The sequence below is a fragment of the Monopterus albus genome, unplaced genomic scaffold (assembly GCF_001952655.1).
Source record: "Monopterus albus unplaced genomic scaffold, M_albus_1.0 scaffold7.1, whole genome shotgun sequence".
Taxonomy (NCBI): domain Eukaryota; kingdom Metazoa; phylum Chordata; class Actinopteri; order Synbranchiformes; family Synbranchidae; genus Monopterus; species Monopterus albus.
In genome coordinates this window covers 3156579-3163601 of record NW_018127887.1, presented here as the reverse complement: position 1 = coordinate 3163601, position 7023 = coordinate 3156579, and the positions used below count along the sequence as shown (strand labels likewise).

Here is a 7023-nt window from a genome sequence, read left to right as displayed (position 1 = left end):
AGTCTCTCGATGTGCAAAACTGATAGAGACATACCCCAAGTGACTTACAGCTGTAATCGCAGCAAAAGGTGGCGCTACAAAGTATTAACTTAAGGGGGCTGAATAATTTTGCACGCCCAATTTTTCAGTTTTTTATTTGTTACAAAAGTTTGAAATATCCAATAAATTTCGTTCCACTTCATGATTGTGTCCCACTTGTTGTTGATTCTTCACAAAAAATTACAGTTTTATATCTTTATGTTTGAAGCCTGAAATGTGGCAAAAGGTCGCAAAGTTCAAGGGGGCCGAATACTTTCGCAAGGCACTGTAAATACATCACTGTACATGTATATTTCCTGTTTTGTATTGTCTTCTGATATGTCTGTCCATAATATGACTCTGGACTGCTGCGTTAGATTGTGAAGGCCTTGGTTTATTTAACTTCTTGGTGTTGTCTGTGTCATTAGTTGTAGCTGTTCTCACTGTAATTAGTTTGGATTTATAGAATTGCAATACAAGTGAAGTCAGTGAAATTAGTTTATTTTCCAGGTCTGAACGTACTCATTTACAACCTCCTCCATACACACACACACACACACACACACACACACACACACACACACACCACACCCAGCAGTCGGTGAAGGGAAAGCCCCCCTGTGGTGTCAGTGTACAGCCATGCCTGACTCCACACGCTTATTATTATGATTGCCTGCTAAAGGTGGCGGGACGCCGAGTCCATTCAGTCAGCCAGACAGCTTCATAAAGCGGTTGTCGATGGTTCCCAGTGGGGCCCTCATCAGCGGCAGAGAGCAGTGAAGCGCCTCTGGACTTTGCTCTCTGAAGTGACAATAGTTCTCCTGCCGATAGAGGGGGGGAAATAAGTGCAGGGAAGGTAGAAATACAAGATGGCCGCCAAGCAATAGGCATCTGTTGAATGTTTCCTAGGGAGGTCATCCAGGAAGTAATGAGGTGAAACTCTGCAGTAGAGGAGCAGCTGTCAGTCAGGTTATACATTGAGTTATAATGAGTGCCTGTTGTGAGAGGTAAGCACCTACTGTACATAACTAGACGGCTCGGTTGAATGTAAACCACCTTTACCCTCCCTCACCATCTGCATCTCTTTCAGTAATTTCCTTCATCTTTCATTCTTTTTCCTCCACATTGGAAGCTAGGCAAATAATGCTACCCATGAACCATTTCTTGGACCTAATCCAACATCTGTTTTGCACACCTCTCTTGCTTTGCCATTAAAACCTTCACTTCCCCCCCATCCCTCTTCCTCCATGTTCTCTCCATCTTCCAGCCCCCTTCCAGTAGCCACCACAGGCGCTGAATGATTTTCTCACACTGGGAAGCTCCTCTGAGTCACTGTGGCGGTGTCAAACGAGGCTCTTATTTAAGATCATTAAATGTTTCCAAGAGAATAGGAAATCAATGGTGCATACTGGTGCGCGAGAACTTTTCTCTTAATTTAATTTCCCCTCCCCCTTATCTGTTTGCACATCTCCCTCTTTCTTCTTTTGCTGTCATTGTTGTTCATTCTTTCCCGCCTTTTCACATTTCACTGGTAGAAGTGGTGATGGGTGAGGTGGGTTTTTTGGGGAGGGGGGCAAAAATGGTTGCCTTCACAAACCATTTTGGACTCATACCTGTGACAGGCACCACGGTGCGAGGCTGTCCAGGCGTTTCAGTGTTGTTTAGTGCTCCTCACATGGGGGACAATTGACTTTAAAGTTTTGTACAAACTGACCTCAGCCCTGGAGTTTTAGCTTTTGTCTAGGGTCATGCTGTTAAGGGAACAGGTTTCGACCAGAACAGAATGTTGCAGTGAAAACCTGGGGAGGGTGTGTATTGCATGGTGATGTTTTGGAGTGAGATAATCCCAGTTTAAAACTCCTTCCACTTTTCTCCTCTTCTTTATGTCTCCTGTGTCAGATTAAGGCTTGTGACTCTGTGTGTGTGTGTATACATGTATGGGGAATGCATTATGTCAGTGAGTGTCCTTACAGCTGTAGACAGACAAATAAGCGTGTGTTGTGCTTATGAGTACATGTCTGGCAGGGCTTTGTGCCTGGGCCCACACCTTCTCTGGAGCTCATGTAATTGCTCTTTTGGGGCCTTGTCTCTGGCTCTGAGCCGGTCTCCATTACTCTCACTCTGTCTTTCTCCCTTGCAATCCCCTCCCCCCCCCAGCTCATTATAGCTGATCCCACCTTTCCTATCTTGGAAGTCTCCTTACACACATAAGTACGGAACCACTCAGCAGTTTTCAGAGGTGCTTGTCACTCAAATGTTTGTATGCTATCTGCTGTAGAACAGCTTTGCTGATACACTTTGGCTGAGAGGTGAAAACAATAGTCATCACATTTTTTTTTCTTCCTCTGACTGGTGCAAACAGACAGTTTTTCATCTTTGTTCTGGCTGTCACAGCACCATTTTTCATAAAGCACTGGCCCTTCAACTTTTGTACACTAGCCTCAGCCATGGGCTCCCAACCACAGGCCTGGTCTTTCCTATTTCCATTCTAACCCTCCCCCTAGCCTGTCACCCAGTAGCCTCATCATGCCTGTTCCCAGGCTAGGGGGCTTACTTTGAAGGATAATGGATGTGGCCAGTTGCAGCTGCTTAGCAGCAGGGCACTATCATAGGAGTTATCTCAGGGCCTGAGTGTCCTGTGACGAATGGCTTGGAGCTGTGTGTCTCCACCAATCAATAAGCCACAAGCACCCAGATGAGCTAGATGCCCCCTTGCTTTGCGCTCCTTGCCATCCACACATAGATCTCCCTCTCATAATCTCCCAGTATGTTTGTGAACTTTTCCCTCCAATTCATGGCCTGAATTGGGCCATTGATCTTTCATCCCTGGCTTGTTTTAAATAAAGGGCCTGTATCTCCTCTCCACCCAAGCATGCATGGTTTCTGACAGCATTTATTGCTACACTGGCGGCAAAGTGCACAAACATTACTATAGCCTGATCGAAGGCTGGTAATCGGAGAGGGAGAGCAGAGAAAATGAGAGTGTACAAAGCTCCTACCCCCACCCTGGAGCACCACTGAGGTTTTCATTGTGAGCCTGATGCAAGCAGAGGTCCCATGTGGATATACACACTTGTAATGCAGGCAACCATGCATACACCAAACCGCCGCCAGGGCTCACTGAGTGCAACCTGTCCCATAGCACCTCAAACAGCTCCACCCAGTCTGAATTCAAATGGGATGTTGTCAGTTTACACTTGTCTCGGTGTGAGGTCTCTCCAGACCACCAAAGCATGTAAATTTGTATTTCTACTGCAAAGCAACAGGTGTGTCATAGCTACTGTATCTGTTGGTTTTTGATCTTTGCTTTGCACGCCTGCGCTCTGCCAGCAAGGGATTTGTGATGAAAAGAGCTGACTGGAAATCTCTCTCTCTCTCTCCTCCAGGGACTTTCAGTAGTCTGTATCTTCCCCTCTTTCTCCTCATCTCTCACCTCTCCTCCCACTTTACTCCTCCTCTCCCTCCTATCTCTGATCCTTCCTCTGATCTGCTGTGTCTCTGTCGCAAATAGCAGATTCTCAGCCTAGTAATTGCATGTCTGCTGGCCACCACACCTGTTGCTGTCAGTGCAGTGGTGTGGGAGAGAAGGGGTAGCTTTGCCCTCTGGCCCCTACACCCACACCCCCTCACCACAACCACCTTTGCTGCAGGGAAAAACCCACTGGGAGGAGGAAGTGTGGGTCGGCATATGTGTAATTGTGTGGTATAAGGTGCTTTCACACTTGATTGTGTTTATCTTTAACCTTGAGTTTCACCTCTAGCGCGTGTCCGTGCAGATGCATGCGTTTGTCTTCTCTACTGATGGTTTACTCTCTCCCTAATCCTCTCCTCTCCTCCCCGTCTCCCCTCTCTCCTTATCCAGAGTCCAGGCCCTTAATGAAGCTGGGGGTCAGCAGCAGTGTGCGGCTAATTGGCCAAATCTGCCCGGGGCTCTGGCTGCCTGTGATTGAAGTGTCCAGTGAGGTCCCACTGTGCAGCCACCGTTGCACCCTGCCCTGTTCCACTCCAACAGCCAAGACGCTTACTGCACCCTTCTCTGGCTCTCCCTAGTGAGTAGCACCAGAAGTCATTCCATTTTAACTTACACTCCCAGTGCTTTGTCTGTTTTTTTTTCTTTCTTGTATTATTTTCATGCAAGCAAGAGTCCCCAGGCCCTGACATTCATCTGAGTCACTTGTCCTGTTTCTAATAAACATTTGTCCTTTGTACCTAATTTTTCTAAGCTTCTGTCTGTCTCCTTACTCTCTCTGCATTTTATGTTGCTAGGCTTTCATTCCCACACTTGGTCCCAGTATTTTCTCACTTTCCTTGGCTTGTGCCACCCTCACACTCTTTTTCGTCACTTGCAACCGTGGGATTCAGGCAATTACCACGGTACCCCATTGGCCTGCAGCCAAAAAAATAAAAAAATAAAAAAATAAATCAATAAAAAAAAATCTCCAGCCCTTGTTTCTTTCACGATGGATCCAACAGTCCCAGCCCTGGCCAAGCTATATCACACTGTTCTGAAATAGCAGCAGGGGATGGAGGCAATAGTGTGGGGTAGTGGGGGTGTCTAATTAGTTGAGGCGCAACTTTCTACTCGTTAATGTAGTTCTGGCTCCCTTTGTTTGTCTGTCACTACAAGAGTAGAGGTAGCAGGGCGATAGTGAGCTCTAGGGAAAGGACTGAGCAGATAGGGCATACAGAGCAGAGGGAAGGGAGTGAAGCAGTGGCTTTGCTAGCAGATAGCTGACTGACTCACCTGGGAGATACTTGGGTATAGGTAAACCCTCGACTGCCACTGTATATCAGTGAAAATAATTTTTGTTATTGTGCTCATAGAAGTGTAACATTTCTGGCTAGTAAATGGTGAACATTGTGTGTTTGTGTCAAAAAACAATGGTCCAGTTATAAGTCAAGTCTTAAGCCAAATCCCATTTCTTATTTTTTTACCTCTACCCCTTGTTTTTGAGTTAACCCTCAAACTAGAGATACAAGGAGCAGTGGTTGAAGCCTTCCCCTATAAAATGGGACAACTCTTCAATACTTCTATGTGTCATCAGTTGTTAATAATGATGGTTAAATAAAAAGACGCGACGAGTTGATGGAAATTTTGAATCACACAATTCCATCGTCAGCTGTGGTGATTTGTCTTGCATGGTCTAAGAGCACCAGCTTGCAATTTTCAGCAGCATATAAGAAAAGTGCAAAGATCAAAATGTATTTTTGATACCAGGGAATGTTGGTGGATTTGTTTGAGGTGTCTGAAGGGCTGTGTAGCCCCACCACTTCCCCCTACCGTGCCATCCTAAAGAGAATTGTGACACCCCTACCACTACACATAAACATGCAAAACAAAGGTGTATGGCTAGGGGCAAGGGGGTGAACTGGGATTGGACTTTAGCCTACAGTTCAGTATTAGCTATATTCTCTCAATTCCATATTTGCACAATAGGTTTTTAGTTTTGTTTATTAAACGATGTAAGTAATTACATTTGCTCTGGTGCTCTTTAAATGAAGATCCCCATAAATTTACTGCTACCATAATAGTTTTATGTAGATAGCTGTAAAGGCTTCTTCTGTTCATACTTGCCTCAAAAGTGGGGAAATTACAGTTACCATGATTCACTCAGTTGATGACATGAATGAATTAATCATGAGGAATATTAACATGTAATTACATGATGTGCTGTATTTGGGTTTGCCCTCTGATCATCACTTCCTCCTGAACCGTTTCTGTGGTGTACTTTAAAACCTGAAGCTACCGCAAAGCCTCAGGACTTGCTGTTTTCTTGGCGTGCTGCACTCGTCCATCTGTGGAGAGCTTAGCTTGACAGACAACTCCTTTTCTCGCTCATCTTCTCCAAAATCAGCTGTTTGCTTAGGTCATAACACTTGTGCTCCACTTCCCATCACATTTCCTCCAGTGCTACATGCCTGCCAGCCTGCCCGCTGGTGTTAAAGATAAACAAAATATGGCTCATTTGAAATGTAGGATACCCCAGGTGGTTGTTCTGGCTGTGCTGAATTAATAGGATTGGGGTGGAGAGATGCTTTTGCTCAGAGTACTTAAGCTACACTTGTGGCCCAAAACATAGCACATTAGAAATTCACACTTCTTATTTTTGGAGTTTTATTGACTGTTTTTGTTCCCTTGTTGTTCCCATGCTACATCCCAGAAGATGGTGTAAAAGCCATGGTAATGACATGCTTTTTGGTATCCATGAGGATTAGGAGGTGTCAGTCATTTCTCCCATGAGGCTTTGCCTTGGCACAGCCCTGGAGCAAAGAGGTAGCTGGGGATGAATGTATTAGGATGCACAAGAGCAACAAAATCTCTAGGTTTTTTTTGTTTGTTTTGTCCTGTTTTGCAGTGGTGATGGTAGAGCCTGTACTGTAGTTTTCTTTGCTCTTGTGCAGCACTGACCTTTTTTTATCTATTGCGTTACTTTAAACATTAATCAATGCACTCAGCTATAAAGCTCTGCACTCTTATTCTTGCTTTAGATACTGCTTGAGTTTACCTTTTTAACTGTATTCATATGGCGGATATAGCAAGAATGGGTAAACAAAACGTTTTTGGATATTAATACCTTTGACACAATATTTCAAAGAGGAAGCTCTGAGAGAATATTGCTTTTGAAAACAGCTCTGTTTGTTTAGACTGTTGCTGATGGCGATACCCTAACTGTGGTACTTCTGAAGTTGGTTCAGGTTAATCATTTGACGAGAAAGCTGTCTAACATCAAGTCTTTTCTAAGATATTCAGAATGACTCAGAATTTAACCATGCACCCCCAGAGATGAGTGAATAATTAATTTGTTACCCTAAATCAAAGTGATGACCCTACTATTAATGCCTGTGATCTATGGAAATTTTCATGGTGGTTTGTCAAATGGCAATGTGCCATGTAATCTAAAGCATATTGCCCCTTACTATAGAAAGGTTATAGTGGAAAAGTGCACGTTCCAAATCCTGCCGTCTGTGTGCATGCTTTTTTTTTTTTTTTTTTTTTTAATTTAT

The 7023-nt window shown here is 44.4% G+C and overlaps 1 protein-coding gene across 1 annotated transcript in view; it reads left to right on the top strand.

Annotated features, from left to right (window-relative positions):
- The window catches only part of plxnb2b (plexin b2b), a 123378-nt gene that overhangs the window by 21667 nt on the left and 94688 nt on the right, over nt 1–7023 (top strand). The window contains 1 exon segment of the mRNA XM_020622156.1: nt 3881–4067. The gene's annotated coding sequence lies outside the window, so the exon portion shown is untranslated.